This window comes from Ictidomys tridecemlineatus, chromosome 1 (assembly GCF_052094955.1).
Source record: "Ictidomys tridecemlineatus isolate mIctTri1 chromosome 1, mIctTri1.hap1, whole genome shotgun sequence".
In the NCBI taxonomy this organism is placed as follows: domain Eukaryota; kingdom Metazoa; phylum Chordata; class Mammalia; order Rodentia; family Sciuridae; genus Ictidomys; species Ictidomys tridecemlineatus.
The window spans coordinates 157,885,985-157,909,105 of NC_135477.1; the positions used below are offsets into that span (position 1 = coordinate 157,885,985).

Below are 23,121 nucleotides of genomic sequence, written 5' to 3' on the forward strand. Positions count from 1 at the left end.
GGTAGGAACACACCTGTTTCCAATCTCTGGTCCAAGCAGCACTTCTCAGCAGTTACACTGTACCCATAGCTACTATAAGCCAAGATCTCATAAATGAAGTTAAGGTTAAAAGCAAAGACCCTTCATCTGGGTGCAGACTAGGTTTGCAAATCACGAAATGCAGGTTCTATTAGGGAAAGTGCATTTGAACTTTTTAACAGAGAGAAGCAGATATATGCAGTTTAGGAATCTCTGGAAGAGGTGTGCAGGATTAAGGCAAATCCAGTGGTTAGAAACTGACGCAAATCAGCGTAGCTGTAAATTTGCAAATTTTGCAAGCCTACTGCAGTGTCCATTATTTCTCAAACCTTGCAAGTTGTTTTCAGATTCTGGAAAATTGTTCCCTCTGTTGGATTCCATTCCCACCATGATGTCTGTATGGCAGTTGAACTCCTTGCAGTCAATCTCTAAGGTTCAGAAAAGGAGTTTTGACCCCCCATTTGGACCACTCCACCACCATTTTTATTTTTATGTCATCACATTGTATTTATCGGACAATGTGAGGGACCCCTTCTTTTGCCCCTGTAGGTCCTATTCTCAGTAGGAGGACTTCTACTGCATGTGTCTGGGGGCAGCCTGCTGTGAGTCCTCAGGCTTCCTGGGAGGAGGGAGGCAATGGAGTGAGCTGGCAGCCTTCATGGGCTCAGCATTCCCATTTCCTGAGTCCAGGGAGAGCTGGCTGCTGCTCCACTGTCCTTCCCTCCACATAAGCCACTTCCTAGTGATCTCTTGGAAGCATTGTCGCCAACTCAGTCAGGTCTAGCTGATGAGTGACAGGCAGGAAGCAGGCAAAACCCATCCCTGCTTCAGGGCCCCGAGGTCATGGCCCAGGGAGACCAGAGCCTCTTGATTTTCCAAGGGAGAAACCAGGCTTTCGATGTGAAAGCACCCCATTTCATGGCATTGGCTGCAGCTGCCAGTGGACCTAGCCAAAGGGCCTGCCCAGCTGGGTTGGGCTCACAGTCCCCTGGTTTATGTGGACTCGCCTTTTCCTGTCCCCTGTCCTGTGCATGGAGCTTCCTCTCCCTCATCTGCTGGTTCCATAGTTGACAATGACATACAGCATACCATCATTCCTGGGGGTATCCCATGACAGAAAAGTGAATACCCCAAATCTAAGCACGTATCTGTCCTCTCTAAAGAAGAGAGGAGAGGGGAATTTGTGGGCAACCTTAGGAAGAATGAATGATTATTGACAGAGGAACATTATATCTGGGCAGATATAATGCTCCAGCCTCAGGCTGGAGGTATAGCTCCGTGGTAATCGTGGTATTTGTACTTAGCACAGGAAGCCCTGGGTTTGATCCCCCACACTGCAAATAAAATTTTAAAAAAGTAGTCTCTTCTCTGAGGCATGTTGTTCACCCCTGATTGAAATTCCAGGAAAGATTTTCATGACAATGCATTTGTTTCTGGAGGACTGCTTATTTTCATCATCATGTATTAATTATACGTATCAGTGGGGTCCTGTGGGATATTTCACACTTGCACACAGCCCTTCCTGATCAAATCCAATCTCCCTTTATCCACCTGCCTCCCCATGTCACACCCTTCCCAAGCTCTCATGACCTCGAGTCTGCCTTCAAGTCCACTCTTTTTAGCGTCCACATATGAGAAAGAACATGGGGTACTTGTCTCTCTGTGTCTTTGGTTACCATAACGTCCTCTGGTTCCATCAGTTGAGGAAGGACATCACACTTCTTTACAACTGACATCTTCCTTCCCCACTCAACTGTCCATGGGCACCTGGGCTGATGCCATTCGTATCTTGCTACTACGAACTGCACTACAAGAAGCTATTCACAGGTGTTAAGCTGATTTCATTTCTTATGGATATATACCCAGATAACTGGATCATCAGGAAGTTCTGGTTTTAGTTTTTGAGGAGCCTCCATTCTATTATAAAAAATGGTCTTGCTCATTTACATTCCTACAATAGTAAAAATTCCTTTTTCTCCACATCCTTGCCAGCATTTATATTTATATTATACACACACACACACACACACACACACATCACATTCTACATGGGTGAAATGGTATCTCTTTATGGTTTCAATTTGCATTTCCCTGACCTCTTTTAACCAGAAGAAATTCAGGAAAGTCCTTCTTATGCATCTCTGTTTCCCTCACTGTTCCTTTCGATTCAGAGTCATCAGCACTTCAGTGTAGGGGCATATTTGGAGGTGATTATGTCTTGGACTCCTTCACCTGCTTCAGCCTCAGCTCTTTCCTGACTGCTGCTCCAGCCTCTGCCTCACCTGCTGTCTGTGCCCAGTGTCTTGGAGGGTGTCCCTGACCTAGGTGTTTTCCACTGTGACCCTGCTTAGCAGGACTTCAGGGACAGGTGGAGTCTCCACTTCTGCATCCTCAGCCTCAGTGCCTATCCCCTTGTCTCCTCCGCACTGTGGCTGGATCCTAAGCTTGCCACAGACCTGATGCTCGGGGCCACTGTCCAGGCTGACCCCTTGACCAGGGCTGCACTTCCCCCTCCCCACTGACCCCAGGGTTTCTTTTAAGGCCCAACTCAAATGTCACTTCTCATTTTCTTGTTCTGATTTTCAGAATGCTGAAAAAAATTTTATTTATGTGTTTATTTTAGTTGTAGATAGACACAATACCTTTATTTTATTTATTTTTTTTTAATGTGGTGCTTAGTATTGAACCCAGTGTCTCACGCATGCCAGCTAGCAAGCACTCTACCACTGAGCCACAACCCCAGCCCCTGAAAAACATTTTTGATGCAGAAATGAGTATCGAATGCAAACTAACAAATAGGGAATAAAAGCAATTACCTTTGCAAGATTCAAATTTGGACCTTATATCAGACGTCACATGGTGGCAACAGTCTTTGCACTTCAGTCAGGAAGGAAGGAAGGAAGGAAGGAAGGAAGGGAGGAAGGAAAGGAGGAAGAGAGGGAGGGAGGGAAAGAGGGAGGGAGGGAGGGAGGGAGGGAAAGGAAAGTAAATACAACATAAACAGAAAGTTTTTTAAAAACCCACCAAGAATAAGACACACACTGGAAATCCAAGGCTATTAAGTTGTGCACAACTATACTTTACTGTCCACATCCCATATACCACATTCCATATGCTGGTCACACACTGGGCTCCCTTCCTAAGGTCATCTATGACCCCAGGGTCACTGTCCCACCAGTGGATTTTAGTCTTCATCCTGCTCCAACTCTGGGCGGTGTTTGACCTATCAACCATCCGGGTCCTGCTCTGGAGAGACTCCTCTTCATGCCTTTTACAGATCACAAGTTAGAGTAGCCCCTCGATGGTAAAAAGGGCTTTGGCCAAAAGAAACCCAAAATGTAAAATTTTATGTCCACCAAAAAGTGATGTGTATGTGTAATTCTTTACAGTTCAAAAAGTGCCTTTGCATTAATTCTATTATTTGGGGAGTTGTGTTGTAGGCAACAGGGGTTCAAGAGCAAGCCCTGCTTATAAGTCTATAGAACAGGGTTCCAATCCTGGCCTGAGCTCGTGGGGATGGGTAGCCTCTCTCAGGAGGGGCCACACTCCCGACCTTCAGTTTCATCATCTATAGAAATAAACACTTGAATTAGATGAGAGATGCTCAAGATAGCATTCAAATTAACACTTTAACATACATAAAATTAAAATGATCTTTTTCTTCTTTTCTGCCTACCGCTTATTGCCTCTCAACCATCTCTCTTCCCTTCCCTCTCCTGGCCCTTTGTAATTAATACTTTGTAATTAAATTTATGCATCTCAGAATTTTTTTTCCTTATCAGGTGCACAGTGCAGTTTCATTTAGCCCTTTTACATTTGTTTGTTTTTCACATCCCGGGACCTAGAGAAGTAGCTGACTCATTTCATACTTTGCAAATGCTTAGTGCATGGTTGAATGTATATCTTTTTTTAGCTGTACACTATGTCTTAGAGATCTCTCTCTGTCTGTTTTTCAAAGCTGTCCCATGGTTATACAATAATTTAATCAAACTTCTCTAGTGTAGGTTCACAGTCTTTTATCCAAACCCTTCAAGATTGATATGTCAGAATTCAGAATTGTTCAGCGGCAGCCCTTGGAAACCAGACAGGCTAACATTTCTGCAGTGAGATATATAAACACACACCCGAGTGGATAAATAAAACCTTTAAACAGCCTAAGTCAGGCCTGGTTTGCCTCAGGATAAGAACTGCCGAAATTTAGCATAAATTCCAGCTCAGCACTTTTTGGATCTGGACTGAGGCGAGGCTGTGGGCTTTTGTGGGAGGTCTGGCCAGCACTCAGACCTGTTGAGCAAGCTTGCCTGAGCCTGGGCATCTCTGTGTCCCCAGGCTTGGGGTCTCCATTCTCCCTGTCCTTGACATGTGTATGTGTAATTCTTTACAGTTCAAAAAGTGCCTTTGCATCAATTCTATTATTTGGGGAGTTGTGTTGTAGGCAGCAGGGGTTCAAGAGCAAGCCCTGCTTATAAGTCTATAGAACTGGGTTCCAATCCTGGCCTGAGCTCGTGGGGATGGGTAGCAACGAGAATTCCTCAACCAATGTTTATTGAGTGCCTACCCAATACAATGAGAGGATACCTGAATAATACAACAGACAAAAGTCTCTACCTGATGGATCTCCCATTTGGCAAGATGGACAGACATGGATAGAGGTTGAATATCCCTTATCCAAAATGTTTGGGACTAGAAGTGTTTTGGATCTTGGAGTTTTTCCAAACTCAGTATTTGCATAGACTTCAACAGCTGAGCATGCCCAGTCCAAATTCCAAAACACTATGAAATCTAGAACTTTTTGTGTGGCCTTTCAGCACTTGAGATTTCACATTTCGGATTTTTAGATTATGGATGCTCAACCTGCAGTGAATATAGTAAGTCCATCATAGAGTATTTTAAAAGGTGGTGAGTGCTAGGGAAAAAAGAAAAGGCAGATGAAGGTAAAACACTGAGATGTAAAAGATATAGTTTGTAAAATAAATAGTGGGGAGGAAGGTCTGTGGGTCCTGGCTGGGGAAAAGACCTTTGCTTCAAGATTTAGAGACTGAGCACAGTAGCACACACCTGTAATCCCAGTGGCTCCGGAGGCAGAGGCAGGAGGATCACAAGTTCAAAGCCAGCCTCAGCAACTTAGTGAGGCACTAAGCAATTCAGTGAGACTGTCTCTAAATACCACACAAAAAAAGGGGCTGGGATGTGGCTCAGGGTTAAGTGCCCCTGGGTTCAATCCTTGGCACACAAAAAAAAGACTTAAAGTAGAAAAGTCAGGTGCATTTTGGGGGGAGACAAGGCTTAGGCTGAGGGGTCACCTCTGTAACAGCAAGAATTTGCTTGACATTATTGAGGTTGGCAAGGTGGAGAGAATCAAGGGAAAAGAATCCAGGGAAAGAGGGACAGAGTGAGGCCACCCAGGGTCTTGTGGGCCATTGTAGGACGGGAGTTTTTACTCTGAACAAGATAAGGAGTCACTGTTGGGTTCCAAGGAAAAAGCCAAATTGCGTCCTGGTTTCTTAGAGGTTCACGTGGCTGAAGACAGACTGCAGGTGGGGAGGTGGGAACTGGAGGTGCTCAGCAGGGGGTCGGAGAATTCAGTGGAGAGATGATGGCAGCTTGGATCAGGGTGGTAGCCATGAGATGGTGGGACATGATCAGATTCTGGATGTACTTGGAAGGTGGAACCAATAACATTTGCCAACAGACTGACTGAGGGAGGTCAGAGAAAGAGGAGTCAGGAGTGCCACCAAGCTCACCAAGAGCAGATGAGAGGCTCTGCAAAAGCATCAGCGGTCATGTGATCAGTGCTGGTTATTTGATTTACTTCACTCTTTTCCCAAACTTTGGACCTTCTCTGCTCTGGATCCTGTGTAACCCACATAGTGAAAATACAAGCTTATATGTTTTCTTTTCTTTTTCTCTATGCTGAGAGCTGAGTTTTTTACAGATTTATTGAGTTATATTTCACATATTGAGTTATTGAGTTATGCTTCACATATTGCACGGTTCATCCATTTAAAATGTACAGTTCAGTGCTTTTGATATATTCACAGATACAGGCGACCATTATCACAGTCAATCTCAGAACATTTTTATCACCTACCAAGGAAACCCTACACCCTTGAGCTCTTACCCCCTGCCCCACAGCCATTCCTCAGCCTGGCAACCACTCATCTGCTTTCTGGCTCTATAGATTTGCCCGTTCTAAACATTTCATATAAATGGAACCATACGATATGGGGCCTTCTGTGTCTGGTGACTTTCACTTGGCGTAACATTTCCAAGGCTCATCCACACTGTAGTGTGTATCAGTATTTCATCTCTTTCTATGGCTGAGTGATATTCCATTGAATGGCTCCAACACATTTTCTTTGTTCATTCATCGATTAATGAACCTTTAGGTTGTTTCCACCTTTGGGGCATTATAAATGATGCTGCTATGAACATCTATGTAGAAGTTTTTTTTTGCATAGATGAATGTTTTCATTTCTCTTTGGTATTTGATTATGAGTTATTGGTTATTTGGGTTAGTTGTTATTTGACTCTTGATTGCTCTAGGAGTAGAATTTCTGGGTGAAAGAATATCTCTGTGTTTAATTGTTTGAGGAACTGCCAGACCTTTCCAAAGTGGCCATACCATTTTACATTCCCACTACAATGTAGGAGGGTTCTAATTTTTCTGCTTCTTAAGCACTCATTATCTGATCTTTTTGATGCTAGCCGTTCTAGTGCATTTGCAGAAACTTCAGCTGCCAGGTTTCCAGGGCTGACAAAGACCAAGCACGTTACGCACCCTCGTGTGCATTCACTCATCCAGATTCTTACCATAGCCCTGTGTTCTCATGCCCATTTTACAGATGAGGAAACTGATCACAGGTAACAGAGCTAAGATGTAAACCCAGGCAGTCTGGTTTCCAGGTTTGTGATTTTAGTGGTACTCAAAAAACTTACAGAGAGAGGAGTGGGAGACATGCCCCAAAACGGCTGCAGTATGTCACAATGGGAGCTGCAGTGGAGGTGTGCAGAGAGAGCTGTGGCAGTTATGAGGTGTCAAGGCATTGACAGGTGAACGGGGCCTGGAAGGGTGAGTAGGGGTTTGCTGAGTGGCAAGGGGTGAATGGAAGGATACTGCGGGATGGAAGGGCATGCAGAAGGAAGGGTGTATAGAAGCTGGGAAGAGCAAAGATGTGTCTCAGGTTATCATTGTAAGAAACAGTCACCTTCTTCTGTCTTCTCCATTAAAGTACTTTCTGGTGTGTTATCCTTTACAGCAGAATATCTGTAAATCAGATATTTCTGTTCTGATAGAAACCAGTATGTGTTGAGAATTACATCATAAGGGGCCACGTGATTTAAATTTAGCAGACAGGTTAGTTGAAAGCCTTTTTGTATCTGGAGGGGGGCTCACATGTGCATATAACCTTTGAGAGCTCATCTATATGCCCCGACAGGGAAAAGAGAATTTATCAGTGCTGCCATTCCTGGTGCCCTCCTCCCTAAAGCACTTTCCCAGGAGGAGTGAGAATGAGAAGGGTGCATTTGCTTCCACCAGAGCCCGGTGGAGCCTGTCCTCAAGTGAGGGCCCTATTGGTATGTTTAAAGCTACCTCTGCTTTGCTTTACCACAACAGTGCCATGCAATGACTTTGGCAGCCATCATCCCATAGAAAGGAGACCCTCAGAGCAAAGATAATAGGAAATATAATAGGAGAGAGGTATTGCCCAGACTTGTCTCATAGGACTAAACTGTGGGGCAGAATACCAGGACGTAGGGGCGGGGGTGCTGCTGGGATGAAAATAGCCAGAGTCTATTCTACCCAGCCAAGGTGCAAGTGCACTTCTGACTCCTGAGAATTGACCCAAAACACCACTGTGTCTAGTGCATTCATCTCATGCCCACAGCAACCTCATATCACTGTTGTTGCTGTGTGTGTGTGTGTGTGTGTGTGTGTGTGTGTGTGTGTGTGTGTGTCAGTACTAGGGATTGAATCCAGGGCTTTGCACATGCTAAGTATGTTCTCTGTCCCTGAGCTACACCTCAGCCCTTTTTGTTTTTTACTTTAAGACAGGATCTCACTAAGTTCTCCAGGTTGGTCTTTTTTTTTTTTTTTTTTAAAGAGAGAGCGAGAGAGATAGAGAGAGAGAACTTTAATATTTATTTTTTAGTTTTCGGCGGACACAACGTCTTTGTTTGTATGTGGTGCTGAGGATCGAACCCGGGCTGCACGCATGCCAGGCGATCAAGCTACCTCTTGAGCCACATCCCCAGCCCCTCCAGGTTGGTCTTGAACCTGCAATTTTCCTACTTCAGCCCCCCCCCCCCGAATAGCTGGGATTACAGGTGTGCGCTACCACACCCAGACTGCTGTACCCTTTTTATAGCTGCAGAGAAGAAAAAAAAACAGACCAGGAGAGATGCCAAACTCCCTGGCAACCAGGGGACTCACAGCTAGCTGGGGAGCAGCAGTCCTGGTACTCAAATCTGCATCAGAGATCTTTGGGATCTTTTTAAGCTTTTAGTTTTTACCAAGGAACTTGATTCTCCTTTTCAACATACTCACAGAACAGTGGTCCCTGAGTATATTCTTAGATGACTATTTCCAGGACCCCCATATACCAAAGTCCACAGATACTCATGTCCCTTACATGAAATGGCATGGTATTTGCATAGAATTTATGCACAAAACCTCCTGTATGCCTTAAGCCTTCTCTAGATGATGTATAATGCCTAACATTATAAATGCTACATAAATAGTAGCTATGTTGTATCATTTAGGAAATAATAATAACAAGGAAAAAGTCCATACTTGTTCACTACAGAAAGCTTTTTCTAATAATTTTGATCTACCCTGTTTGGCTCCATGAATATGGAACCAGCTATACCTGGTATCTCCCACTCTGCCTCACTTCTATCCCTCTCCACCACCCCCCCCCTTGGCAGGAATCATAGCTCCTGCTTCCCGCGCCCCCGTATTTCACTCCGTGGTCTGCTCTGGATTTTCAGCCCATTCCCCCACACACACCCTGTGGCATTCTTTGTCCTTCCTTCCTCATTTCCTCTTGGCTGTAGATTTCTCTTTAATAAGGCCAGGACTAACTGCAGCACCAGAATCAGCAACTTAAACCTTTTGCCTAAAAGTTATAATGAGAAACAGAAAACCTGGAAGAAACGGCTCTCCTGCCAAGTGTGTAAATCATGCCGCTGCAGCCGAGCAAGCGGACTCTCCCTGAACGCCTCTCCTAGCACCCCCTTTGCCTCCTGGGCCAGTCCCCATCCCTCTCTTCAGGGGCCTAGCCTCTGCCGCCCAGTCACCTCATTTCTTTAAGAGGAACCAGAAATCCAGAGCTGTGTGTGAAATCACCTGATCTTCAACTTGGGGCGACTCACTCACATGTCTCAAAAAACACTGCAGCCAGACAAAACAAGTCTAGGGGTCAGCTCCAGCCCACAGTAAGCAGTGTCCAACTTCTAATCTAAAAATCAGACTGGATTTCCTATCACAGACTTGGTTAGACTCCCGCCCCCACCCCCCACCCCCCGCCCAAAAAAAAAGCCTTCTTAACCATGGTACTAGATTTTAGAACTCTCATTCCAGATTTGAAGCTACTTCAGTTCAGAAGAACTGAACTCTAGTTGGTAATAGCTGTAAAATTAATACCTCAAAACATTCAGATCCTTGGATTCTCAGGATCAGTGGGAGTTGGAGTGGGGCCTGGACTTTTGAGGAAAGGACAGTGGAGTTTCCGTTGGATGGAAAGAAGGTGGCAGGCTCAGAGATGAAAAGAGGGAGTGATGTCTCCATGTTGGTAGGTGCTGAGAGCCACAGCCAGTCGGAATGGCCCCTGGAATTTTGCCAGAAGTAATGGTTGAGAGGTGGGCCATTAAGATGATGCTGGATTGATTCAATTGTATATAGACCCCTGTTGTCCACCTCAGGCGCCCGCTACTTTGGAGTTCTCTAGGATTCCTGGAAAGTTCGAGTTGGTTGGTGAAGTTCCGGGAGAGGGAGTTCCGGTTGGTGTGGTGTGCCAGAGTGGAGCCGCGTGGGTGGCGTTAGGGAGAGTTCCTGGGGAGTGTGCGTGGAGTGCTGTTGGAGTCCAGGCAATAAAGTTTCTTGTTTGAACATACAAGTGCTTTGTGGCGGCTCGGTGATTTCTGCCCAGTCAGACTGCGGCATTTGGTGGCCCATACGGGGAACGAACCCGCGACTTTGGCGTTATAAACCCGTGATCCAGAAGGAACCATGGAATTGGGGATTCCCTCAAAGGGGAGGGCCAGTCCACACAAGACCCAGATATGGCATGTAGGATGGCCCACTGGAAGCCAGAGTGAGGTGCGCGCTGTGGTTGGTCAGTCCAAGGGATCAGCAATGGTACAGTAGAGGGAAACTGGGGTCTCTCTCTTGGTTTCAGGGGTGCTACCTGGAGACACTGGTTGAACCCATTTAGAATCCAGATGTTTGGATGTGATGATCAGGGACTGCCTTGTGTGTAAATTATGCTGGCACTCCCTGTTTAGTTCAGTTAAGAGGTCACTCTGCTCTGTTTGATCATATGGTACCATGTGACAACTGTGGCACCCACCACTCTAGTGGGAGGCAGCCCCACCAGGATCAGAATGGTAAGAAACGTCACTGATTCTGCACAGAACCTTTGTTCCTTGCAGGGATATTTATGGGATCTTTCTCCAGGGACACTTGGTATCAATTTGGTTCTGGTCTTAATTCCGGGACTAGCTGTACTTTGCTGAGGTACTTGGTTATTTTTAATCCTACATATGTACCACTGGTTCCTGGCAGGGTGTCCACATTGACTTGACTCAATACATCTTGGACCCACATCTAGACAGGGCCAGAGAACTCATGTCTTCACCTTAGATACATATCTTGCCCCTGAGACGATCATTTACTTTTGGCCCCTGTTTCTGCTCCCTCTTTTTGTTCTGCCCTGTTGAACTCTGTGTGTTAGTGATTATTCTGAGAACCCTCTGGACAGAAGGAGAGGTATGAGGAGTGAGGCGTCTCTTCTGATCTGCCACGAGGGTGTCCTGTTCCGGTTCCCAGGAAGGCATGTCCTCTCACCTAGGGCGTTCCTCCCTTGGTGTCACATTTTCTGGGAGCCCGAGTGGGGAGCAAGGTTTCTGCTCAAGGGCAGGAGGATGGCATGAGGGGAATATTTCTTCTCCTAAGAGGTCAACATGACCAGGACCCCCACACTGCTTCCCTCCTCTGGAAGGACAAGACACACACACCAGGCCAGTTGCTCTGAGCCTTGCCTGGATGAGTTCATGCCATCCCCTCCCAGTCTGAGCTGAGAAAATGCTGACAAACCCCTAAGGGGCAGAGAGGGCCTGACAGATACAGCCTAGATCCTTACCTCTGGCTTTGTTCAGAGGTGATGTGGGGGAAGCTTGAAGGATGCTACAGTTTGGACCTTGAATATTCCCCAAAGGCCCATGTATTGAAGGGTTGACCCTCACCCCACAACCTGCTGGGAGGTGTTGGAAACCTTAGAAGGTGGAGCCTAGGAAGGAAATTAGGCTGGTGGGGGTCCTGCTCTTGAATATTGGGACATTGGTCCTTCCTCTTTCTCTCTCTTTGCTTCCTGGACTCCATGATGTAAGCAGGCTTTCTCTGTCTTGCACTCTCACCATGATGTACTGACCCAAAGCAACAGGGCCAAGTGACCATGGACTAAAACCTCTGAAACTGAGCCAAAATAAACCATTCTTCTTTTTGAAGGTGATTTTCTCAGTTATTTTGTCATAGCAACAGAAAGCTGACGCTAACGTATGAACTTTAATGTCAACTATAGAATGTGAGTGACAGTGATATGTCAATGCAGGTTCACTTATTAGCACTCTTGATAATAGAAGACCCTGGCAACATGGAGCAGGAGTTACATGGGCAATCTCTGTACCTTCTATGCAACTTTGCTACAAACCTAAAACTTCTTTTAAAAAAAAAATGATAGATTTCCCTTGTCCAAACCACAGGATTTCTCCTCCTTATCCTGCCACCCTTGATGAGTGGACTTTATTTTTCATTATGCATTTCATTCTCTGAAAATGCTGCACAAAACTAGTGGCTCCAGATTTACTTGTTTCTGTGTCACCTCAAACTGTCCATGCAGCAGGTCATTGTCTGCTCTCTTAATGTGTCTAAATTCTTCTCATCCTTCAAGGCTCTGCTAAAAATATTGCCTTTCTCGTCGAGCCTTCCATAGTCCCCCCACATGCAAAACTGATGTCCCCCACACACATTTCCATAGAGTATGTGGCATCTCCTGTAGAGCAGCTGTCCTATGTACATGGCCCACCACCTGGCCTGGTCAGGAACTGCTGAAGGACAGAACCAGGTTGCATCCCTCATCCCTTCTGAAGTGCCCAGCTTAGAACATGGCCCTAAAGCGTGGTAGGTGACCCCTGGGAAGCGTGACCCCTGGGAAGCCTGCCCTCACATGCAGATATGTACCTACCTGCTGGTGCCCTGAGACAGTTTCTGCATTTCGGAGCAAGAATCCCCCAAATTGGGAAGCAGGCATTTTTGGATGGTGTACTAGAAAAGAAAAGAGATCTACCTGGTTTGGGGATGACATGCTGCATTTGCTTAGAAACAGACTAAAACAAGGCTTTTAGAACTGGATTGGCCTTGGATTTGGCCAAGGGTTAGCACTCCAGGGCTTCTGGTTTACCGGTGAGACCTAGTGTCCACCTAGGGGTCTCCTCCATTCAACACTGAGGGGAGAACAGATATCCTAGCCCCCCTCCAAGGAGATACCCCCAGTCTATGATGGGCTCAAAGCTCTATGCAAATACGGAGAAGGCTTGATTTCCAAGTATATTCTGCATCAAGAAAATGGGGATTGTCCCACGTTTTGTGTGATCTCACTGATAGGCCAGCTGGGCTCCTCTGCTCAAGAGGTGAATGGGGGCACCCAGAGAGGGGTGCCCTGCTCAAGTCCAATCTCTCCTACCCAACTTGGAGTTCCTATCCGTTTAATTATGGAAAATTCAGCACAGCAGCCCACATCTGGACATCATCAAACCACTTGGAGCCAACGCCACCGCCTTTTGCTAAACTGATCCAGCTAGTGCTGATTTATGTTCCAGTGATAGCCTCAGATAATGATTTGGCCATAGGGAAATTTTTTGACCTGACCACAACTGAATTTTGTCTGATAGCAAGTGGACTGCTTAACAGTCAAACCCAAACCCATTTAGAGAAGGGTCTCAAAATGCATGCATGCTGTCCAAAATTCAATGTCAACCAACACTCACCAAGTGCCCACCTCATTCCAGGCCTGTAGATGAGATGCCTGGAACTCTGAGGTGGGGAAAGCACAGACCAGCTGCTGTGGCTGGGCAGCTGACAACAGCCATTGATGCAAAATGTATCACGTGGACCCGTGGAGGAGAACAGACCCTGCTTGCTCCTGGGTGAAGGAAAGAGTCAAAAAAAATTCTTCATGAAAGAGGTGATGTGTGCTTTGTGCCTGAACAATAGCTAGGATTTTGACAAAAACAACGAGGAGCAGGGAATGTGCTTCCAGTAAAGTTGAGTAGCTCAGTGTGGCCCCATCTTAGTATCAGGAGCAGGATGTTGTTTCGGGTCTAGAGGAAGCTGGGAGGTGGAGTGGGAGGTCAGATAGAGAGACGGGTGTTTGTTATAGTTTCGGGCATGGGTTTTTAAGAAGGGATGAACTGTAATCAGTCTCCCAGGGCCCTGGTGGAAAAATGTCTGGAAGCTCAGTCAGACAGGGATGTGGGATCAGAGAAGGCTATGAACAAAGATGTTGGTGAGAGCTGATAGGTAGGTGCAAATTGGAAAGAGATTAGGAGTAGGAGGGGAGGAGCAGTTGAGATGGGGGAAAGTGGACTTCAGCAACTAGATGGGGCTAAATGACCAGAGTCTCAGAATAAAGGTAACCTGGGGCCCTGGAGGATTGAGGGGGGGTGCATTATGGGGTCCAGAGGGAGCCCAAGCATAGGCAGAGATTCCCCTCTGCACTGGACAGCCACAACCCCTTCAGCCAATGAAGAGTTGCAGAGTGACCCTCTGGGTCCTACTTGTGCTGATCAGGTGAGAAAGAGGTGAATCAGAGCCAGGCCTGCCCAGGGGACTCACATATGATAGAAGAAATGTAGCTTTAACAAGTGCAGCACTGTCCCCCAGAAGAAGGACCAGGCACCTAGGGCACATGGTAACAAAGGATGCCTGTCACTGAGGGGGGTCATCTGAGCTGAGCTTGTGGGGATTTAGAGGGTACCTACAGGAAGTAAGGAGTGCTCAGCTAGTAAGGGCTGGAGTGGGTCTGAACTCCGCGTGTCTGCCACTAAAAGTATTTGGCACCCTTGACTGCTACCCCTTCCCACCTTGCTCATCAACTCAATGTATGTACCCAGCCTTAGGAGACTGAGGTTCTGCCACTGAGAGGCTCCCAATATGCCCATGATTGAGAGCAGGAGTGCAATCCATAGGAACCTAGCTCAGGGGACCCCTCCCCTGGGTTAGGGAGGGAGGGCTTCTGAATATGGGGAAGGTGACATCTGAGCTGAGCTTGAAGAATCATACATGGCTTTCCAAGCAGAGATCAGAACGCACAAGAGGGAAAGAGAAAACAGGGCACACAGCTGTTGGGAAGGAATCAGAGCTTTCCAGGTAGATGCTGAGATCCCCTAGGCATCACTCAGATACATGTCAGCCAGGGGAAAGAGGCCAGTTGGGAGCTAAGGCTAAGCCTTGACCTGGCCAAGGCCATATTCAGAAATGGCAGAGCCTGGGATACTCACAAAGGTCTCATGGCCTCCCATAGTAACACCCCCCCCCCCCCCCGAGGCATCAAAGCGCAGCCTTCTCTCCCACACCGTCTGCCTGAACGGGGTTTCCTGTGAGCAGCTGGGGCTGGATCACAGTTATTTATCTAATGTTCTTGGATGGAGTCCCAAGAAAACAATTTTGCTTATTTAAAACACACACACACACACACAAGGCAACGTTGTAAAGCCCACCCCCAAAGAGCAATCATAAAGAGATTGTTCTTGCCATGATAGTTTATTTCTTCATTGATTTATCTGTTTATGCGTCTCTTTATTGGTCTGATGGGATGGTCCCCATTACTTAATCAGCCCAGACTGTATTTATAAGGGTTGTGAAAATAAGCAGCCACAGCCCAGGCGACCAAGCCTGTGGCCAGAATGAGGTAATGGGAATTCTGGACTGCACGGAGCAGCCTGGGTCCTGGGGAGCTCTGTGCAGCTCACTCTGGAACCCTGAGCTGATTGCCAGCTTCCCTATAGGTAAAGGGGTTCCCAGTGGGGCATGTGGGCAGAGTGATAGAGGAGCCAAGGTACCTGAGGTCCAGCCCAAACCACATGACTCCAGAGCCTCTGGAGCAGGAATAGGAAAATGTCATCCAGGTGATTATGCTAATTAAAGATACCAGATGATTTCCAAGGACCTCCCCCACTATGAAGCATAATGTGGTGCCTGTTGACATTGGAGATGGGAGAGGCAGGATCAGGAAGACAGTGCACAGCTCCCAGCTCTGCCCAGGGAAAGAAGTCTTTGCATGTCAGGGGACAAGGCTGTGGCCTCTCCACACAGGTGGGCACCACCTGTGGTTCTGCTCCATCTTCTGCTCACTGTCCTGGGCATCTGGAGCTGCCATCCCACATACCAAAAGTCTCACATCCTGGGTATTAGGAAAACAGATGTCAGGATGTTTGAAGAAACAAACGTGGCTTCTCTCAAAAGGGGCTGGGGGCTCACTGGGCCACCCATCCCTTCTCAGAAGGGGCGTGTTCTTAGATGGGAAAGAGGGGATCAGAGCCAGGGAGTAATTTTGCCTGGGGATGGCAAAGATGTACAGAAGAGCTCACTTGGCTTTTAGAAGTCTGTTTGGGCACAGGAGAACAAAGAGCCAAACATGGCCAGGGACTCAGATTCAGGGTTAGGAGGCACTAGCAAGAACAGAGGGTGGCTCAGGTCTGGTGGTGCCACCCCCTGCACTAGAGGATCTGATGGAGAACCAGGGGGGAGGGCTCAAGTACCTCTCACCAAGTGCTAGTACCTCTCCTAAGATGTGAACCTGTCTCCACCCAGATGACCTGTGCCCAGAGCATGGGGAGAATGTGCTGACTTGGTCATAGAGATGTGGTGCATCTTTGAGGAAGAATAAAGAAGGTTTCAGAGGGATGGATTCTAGAAAGTCCATGAGGGTGAGTCAGACAGGGACCTACAGTCACCATCTAAATCAGAGGAGGAAGCAAAGTGTCTGTGAGCTCTGTAACCAAATGACAGTGAACTCCAGGACATTTTAGGTATGGGCCACCTGCCTATCATAGGTCCCTGTAAAAAATGGATGGATGGATGGATGGATGGATGGATGGATGGATGGATGGATGGATGGATGGATGGATGGGATGGGTTGCTATCAACCAGGTTATTCTCTACTTTTGAATCATAGGTTCTATACTTAGTCCTGTATAAAAGGTGTATAGGAACCAGGCATGATGGCACATGCCTGTAATTCCAGGAGCTCAGGAGGCTGAGGCAGGAGGATCACAAGTTCAAAGCCAGCCTCAGCAACGTAGCAAGGCCCTAAGCAACTTAGTGAGCCCCTGTTTCAAAATAAAAAACAAAAAGAGACTGGGGAGGTGGCTCATTGGTTAAGTGTTCCTGGGTTCAAACCCCAGTCCAAAAAAAAAAAAAAAAAGGTATACAGTGATCAAATTTGCAGATGACAAGAGAATAGGATTAGCTCTATCAGAGAATGGAATAAAAATTTAGCAAAACCTGGATAAAATGTAACTGTAATGAATGGATTTGAAGCTTAGTATAAGTCTTGTTATCTGTCTCCCCCCAAAATACTTTACACTATTTAGAGCACTTTGGTTGCTTGTCACAAGAATACCTGACATAAACTGGCTTTAAAAAAAAAAAAGAACCAGGTGCAGTGGCACACACCTTAGTAATCCCAGTGGTTTGGGAGGCTGAGGCAGGAGGATCATGAGTTCAAAGCCAGCCTTAGCAAAAGTAAGGTGCTAAGCAACTCACTGAGACCTTGTCTCTAAATAAAATACAAACTAGGGAAAGAAGTCTTTGCATGTCAGGGGACAAGGCTGTGGCCTCTCCACACAGGTGGGCACCACCTGTGGTTCTGCTCCATCTTCTGCTCACTGTCCTGGGCATCTGGAGCTGCCATCCCACATACCAAAAGTCTCACATCCTGGGTATTAGAAAAACAGATGTCAGGATGTTTGGGGATGTGGCTCAGTGGACGAGTGCCCCTGAATTCAATCCCAGGTACCCCCAAAAAAATAAAAGAGGAAGAGGAAAAGGAGTAGGAGGCGATGTGACTTCAGTTGAGTGGATCTGGGTGCTCATCTTGTGGCTCAGTCCATCTCTCCGGGTGCTTGGATCTGCTCTGCTCCGTGCTGGGTTCATCTTTAGGAGGCAAAATCTTCAAAGTTCTAGCCTTACCTTTTTCTTGTGGGGACACAAAAGAGAACGTCTTTTTTCTAATATGAAGTCCCGGGATGGTGACTTGTTAATGAGAACGTGCTGATGGACAGGCCGAAGTCACCTGCCCTAGCTGGGGGTTAGTCTTCACAAATCCATAAGGAGAGAGACAGGGGAAAGATGATTCTCCAAGAGAAAATCAAGGTGCTGATGGCAAAACCAGAGAGAAGAACTGCCTGGCAGGCAAGACGCTTCCCAATGGATGCCATGCTGTGCCATCCCACTGAGACACAAGGCTGATCTGGGATTCAGTGAAACATGCCCCCAGCTGCTACCACCTGCAGATTGGAACCCAGCCAACCCCAGAGAAGCTCCTGTCCTTCCCTTTCCTGGTTCTTAAGCTGCCCCTGGGTCCACAGTCATGGTATAGTTCAAACTCATATCCATCTGGCTCTAGACTTGGGCTCTCTCCCTTCCCTTGGCCTCTGGGTAGAAATGGAAATGAAATCTCCATTTAATGACCTCCAGGCAGGGATAGGAGGAGCCACTCTGAAGACTGACCCCTTACCAGCTGACTGTCAGCTGGAGAAAGAAGTACCCCAGTGTATATCCCACCTAGTGTCCCTGCCACACTGCAGTGTGATATCAGTTAGAAATTGGACCTAGGAAATCTTGTTGCCTGGAAAACGGCCCTATATCTGCAGGGAAGGAGGCGGGGACTCTTGTATAAATATCAAAACTCCTTTATCTCCCACTCGGTATTTCCTGGGCAGTGCCTGTGGCTCCCCGTGTTATTTCAGCTTGTGGTTTGCAAAGAGAGTTCCAGAGTGAGGTGGTGGAAAGACCCCTGGAGAGGGGGGCAGGAGCGTGAGGATGCAGAGCGAGCCTGGCTGCCAAGCAGTGTGGCTGCCGCTCACTTTCCTTCATCTGCGTGAGGAGGCAGCAACTGCCCATGTGCAGGAGTTGGCGCGCAGAATGTGAAAGCACTTATCTTTGAAGTGACAGTGGTTGCCAGAGGAGATGAGGGATGAGGGTCTAACGCAGAGTGGGTGATCCCAGGGCCAAGTTGGGAGCAATCAGGATTGGAGCTGTAAGAGGAGGTGGGAATGTTCTGGGTACAGGTTCTGTGGCGACTGTAAGAACGAATGAGTTTTGCAGGCACTTGTGTGAAGGAGACACAGACAGAGGACTAAGGTTTGTGTGGGAACAGAGGTGGGGAGAGAAGAGTCCTGTAGGAGTGAGATGGAACCTGCAGAGGAGTTGCAAGGAGTCATGGGAGGAGCAAGAATCCAAGAGCATCCGCTTGCAACGAGTATACCCACATCCACAATAGGGCAGTGTCCCAGAACGAGGGCCCAGGAGCTGATTCAATATAAAAGATGTTGACTCTACACAAGGAAGTCCTTCAGATCTCTTTCAATCCTCCCATTTGGCTCAGAGCATCTTGGTTTGGCCTACTGTGTCTTTAACACCCCTTTAATGCTGGTTAATCTCCCTTTTTACAAAGAGAATAGTCAGAGGCTGAGAGCTGTCAGGCAGGGGCTTCCAGGGGAGCTTTGCTGCGCTATGTATCTTTCATCCTGTATGATTCCAACTGTAACTGGGTAATTGACTTGCGGCGCGGAAGATAGGTTTTCTTTTTGTGGTGGTAATCTACATTTCATTTTCAAATGAATTTATTTCGGTATGAAAAGTTAAAAACATTTTTTTTACATTTTAGTTTTTTAAATATAGTGCAAACCACACAAGAAACAGACTCTGACAACAGCTCCAGGCAGCCCTTGTTTGGATGTAGAAGGATGGGCAGATGGGGGTGGGGGTTGCGAGGCGATAGGGCAACTCTGTTTGCTGCCTCTGATGCTTTGTGGAAAACTCCTCCCATCATCCTTCACTCATGAAGACCACAGGACTTGCTCTTGTTTAAGCCCCCACCTCCCACAGGGCATACCCCTCTCCTGGTACATTTGCTCTGTAGACCAGTTTCCAGACGAGGGACTGGACCAACCGTAGCTGGTTTTGGTCACTGGTTCCCTAAACACAGCAGATGGATTCACCTGTCCCCAGGAGGACAAGGACAATGCTTCCTGAACTCTTCACAACCTCAGGTAGCATGAGAGTTTCTAACATGTCTTTCATTTGATCCTCTGCTGCCCAACACGAAAGGCACAGTTGTGCACCTTGTAACGACACTTCAGCCGTGATGGACAGTGGTCCCATCAGATGATAATGAGCTGAGAACTCCCGTCGCCTAGTGATGTCATAATGCCATCGCATCACAGTGCGATGTGTTTCCCACGCATTTGTGGTGATGCTGGTGTAAACATACCTACTGTACTGCCAGGCCTATAAAAAAAAAAGTATAGCATGGCTAATTATGTAGGGGATGTAAGACTTGATAATAAATGACCGCATTACTGGTTTAGCGTCTACTCCTTCTACTTATGCAAAAAGTTTACTGTAAACAGTTGTCTGTTTTGCAGGCAGAAGCCTCATCTGTCCCATGTTTACTGAACCTCTTGACTGCTTCAAGAGGTGACATGGAGTCATTGACCTTGACCCTCTAGGTCTGTGTTCGTGCACACTGTGAAGTCAACACAACAGCATTGCCTAATGACACTCCACAGAGCACTTCCCACCTTCAACAGTTTAAGACCATAGTCTCATATATCTTTCCTTTCTTAAAATTTTTTTATTTTTTGGTTGGCACATAAGATTACAGTGCAATTCACATAGATGTTTGGTGGTGATCAATTTAAGGTAATAAGGATCACCTTGAACTTGTATCATTTCTTTATGGTGAGTACATTCGAATTCCTCTCTTCTAACTATTTTGAGAGATATAATACATTATTGTTTATTAAATTCACCCTGCTCTGCCATAGAACACCAGAATTTATTTCCCCTATCAAATAAGGACATTGGGCCTGTTGATTGTTCCCTCTCCCTCTCTCCTCACCCCTATTCTTCCCTGTCTCTGAAAAATACTGTTAGGCCTTCAATGTCTATGAGATCAACTTTTTAAAATTCCACTTATGAATGGGATCATGCCATGCTTCTCATTCTGCACTTGGATTTATTTCACTCAACATGTCTATGATCTTTTCTAAGATGGGGAAACTGAGGTTCAGAGCAATGTTTGCCAATAGTGCCATGACAATCACTCTATGTGAAGGATTCAAACTCAGATCTGCATTCAATCCATTCTCACCCCTTTTGTCTGGCAATGCCTATCCTCTGTTGGAGCAAAGGGTTAGTTCCCATGCAGGACCCCACACCCTCCTCCACCCCTTCTTCCCCCATAAGGCTCAACCTGGCTCCAGGAGCATGTGGTCTACATGGGCAGTTTCTCCCTGGGTGTGTGTCACCCCTTAATAGCTATCTCTACTTTAAATTGACCTGTCCCCTCTGGAAAAAGATTTTGCAATCTGATAGGAAAACTTACGTTTCCTTGAAAATAACTTGAAAAGTTTCTATTCTTATTCCACCTTCTGTGAAATTCAGATGTAGTCACATCTTCCCAACTAGAAACTCATGGTCTAACAAAGAATTTGAGGCTCCTTCTGGCAGGAAAGGCTATCTCTGGGAGATTTCGGTCTGCATGTCAGAGGGCTGTAAGACACTTGGGCAGTTTATGGGGACCACAGAAAAGAATTGTGAAATTGGAGCTGTCCCCAAGGACCTGAGATGTCCCCACGCCTTGCAAGAGGCTCTGGCCTCAGCAAAAACCTTTCTGCTACCATAAACTCACCCATGACCCCAATCCTAGCCTAGGAGTCCCCATCCCTCTGCAGCCCCCTCTTTCTACCCAGCTCCTCTGCTCCATTTTCCTCTTCCCCCCTAAGAAGAAGATTGGTTTCTAGGACCCCTCACAGCCCTGCTTCATCTTTTCCCTTGAAATCTGCTGGGTCTCTGATTTCCCCTTTGTCATTTAGGTCCCCTCCCAGATTGCACACCAGACCTGAGTTTCTTTGCTACTTTAATAAAGTGAGGGTTTCCTGGAGATGCAGAGCTACTGTGCAGCAGGCGAGAAACATGGGCAGAGTTTGAACTCAGCAATCCCCTCTTCTAATTGTCTCAAGAGCTTTATTAAACGAAACAAGGAAAATGAACACTTATGTGGGACCTCCACTTGGACAGGAACTATGCCAGTTTCTTCACTATCTTATTTCATATTGGCAGCAACCAGGAAATGGGGTGTTGGTAGAAACTAATGCTCAGGGAGATTCAGTAACTTGCCCAAGGTCACAAGGATAATTATTGCAGCAATGGAATCAAAGCCAAGCCTGACCTCCTATAGAACTCAAGCCCCTTCCACTCTGCACAGTGTATCCTTTGATCTTCTGAGCTTTCTGTCTCTCGGGATCACCCCTTTCTCTTCCAAACCAAATGAGACGCATTTTATTAGACTGACTGATGCGACATCCAATACACAATGCACACACTTTTAACAGAAGTGGTATAAAAGAAATAGAACCGTGGATCATTTTTCTCCCTTTATTTTTAAATTTATTATCCACTGGAACTTTCATAAAAAAAACAGACATATTTTTATATAGTTTACATATAAATATTTTATGTTTGTGGGTTTCTACATACACATATTAAATTAGACATGGGTATAGTGTGTTCATACATACAAGAACATATACACATTTTAAACTTCACATGACATTAAGCAAAATAAAAACTGAAAATTTCAGCGGATGGGTAAGTCCCTTCATATTTGGAGCAAACATTTTAAAGTTGAGAGGGGGAGAGTCATCATTAGCATAATGCTAACCCAGAGTCAAAGGCAGGTCTCTAAACCTCTGAAGATAGCCTGCCTTGTGGTATCATTCAGACCAAATTCCAAAGCATGTTTCCCCTTAAGAAACTCACTAAAGAGTTAAGGCCTCAAAGGCACATAATTTTCCCAGAGTGTGTTGTTCCCAGCAAGACCCCACATTTCTCGCAGGCCTGACCCTGCCTAACCTCGTTTTGTTGTAAATGTTCTAAGGGAGGGGGCTGTCCCAACCACACTCCTGCAGCTGAGCTGCCCAGCTCCTGGGGGCAAGGCCTGCCAAGCTTAGAAGTAAGTGGTGGGTCTTTTATGAAAGTAGAGAAAAGTGTTCTCCCCAGGGCGAGGCCAGGCCAGGAAGCCTAGAGGAGGCAAGGTCACCCTAAGGGAATGCATCACCAGGGACTTCAGAGAGCAGGTCGCTGGGCAGCAGGGCTCAAGGTCATTTCCTGCCGGGAAGCTCAGGGCCACCAGGGAGGGAACCCGGCTTAATGCAATTAAGGACTGAAAAAACAGAGGGGACTGAGAAAAATAGCATCTTGGAAAGGAAATTCAATCTTTAATTTCTTTCATTGTGCCATTCTCTGGAAAAATCAGACAATGTTTTCATTTGATTGAAAGCACTTTTTTTGAAACTCCCAATCTAGTTTTCTTGAGCACTTAACTGCTGTCCGTTATCTGAAGAGGAAGGTGTGAGAATCAAGAGCCAGAGCAGTAAAATGGGCAGCTCCCCAGGCTGCAGCCCAGACCAGCACCCAGGTTCCTTATGCTTGAAGTCCAAACTTTTTCTCTTGCTCCATAGCCAACCCACACACCAGGCCCTATGCTACAGCACAGAGTGGGTTGGCAAGTTGCTAAGGATATCCTAAGCTCATGT

The 23,121-nt window shown here is 46.5% G+C and overlaps 1 protein-coding gene and 1 long non-coding RNA gene across 3 annotated transcripts in view; one reads left to right on the forward strand and one right to left on the reverse strand.

Annotated features, from left to right (window-relative positions):
• Positions 1-23,121, forward strand: part of Col23a1 (collagen type XXIII alpha 1 chain) — a 361,425-nt gene that overhangs the window by 208,783 nt on the left and 129,521 nt on the right. The window lies entirely within an intron of this gene.
• Positions 1-23,121, reverse strand: part of LOC144366147 (uncharacterized) — a 106,863-nt gene that overhangs the window by 30,215 nt on the left and 53,527 nt on the right. Inside the window, exon 3 of one of the 2 annotated variants that reach the window (XR_013425034.1) lies at positions 2,307-2,895. The exons of the other annotated variant lie outside the window; for it this stretch is intronic. This is a non-coding gene — a long non-coding RNA (uncharacterized LOC144366147). Of the gene's footprint in view, positions 1-2,306; positions 2,896-23,121 lie in introns of those variants that run through there. 2 annotated transcript variants of the gene reach the window in all.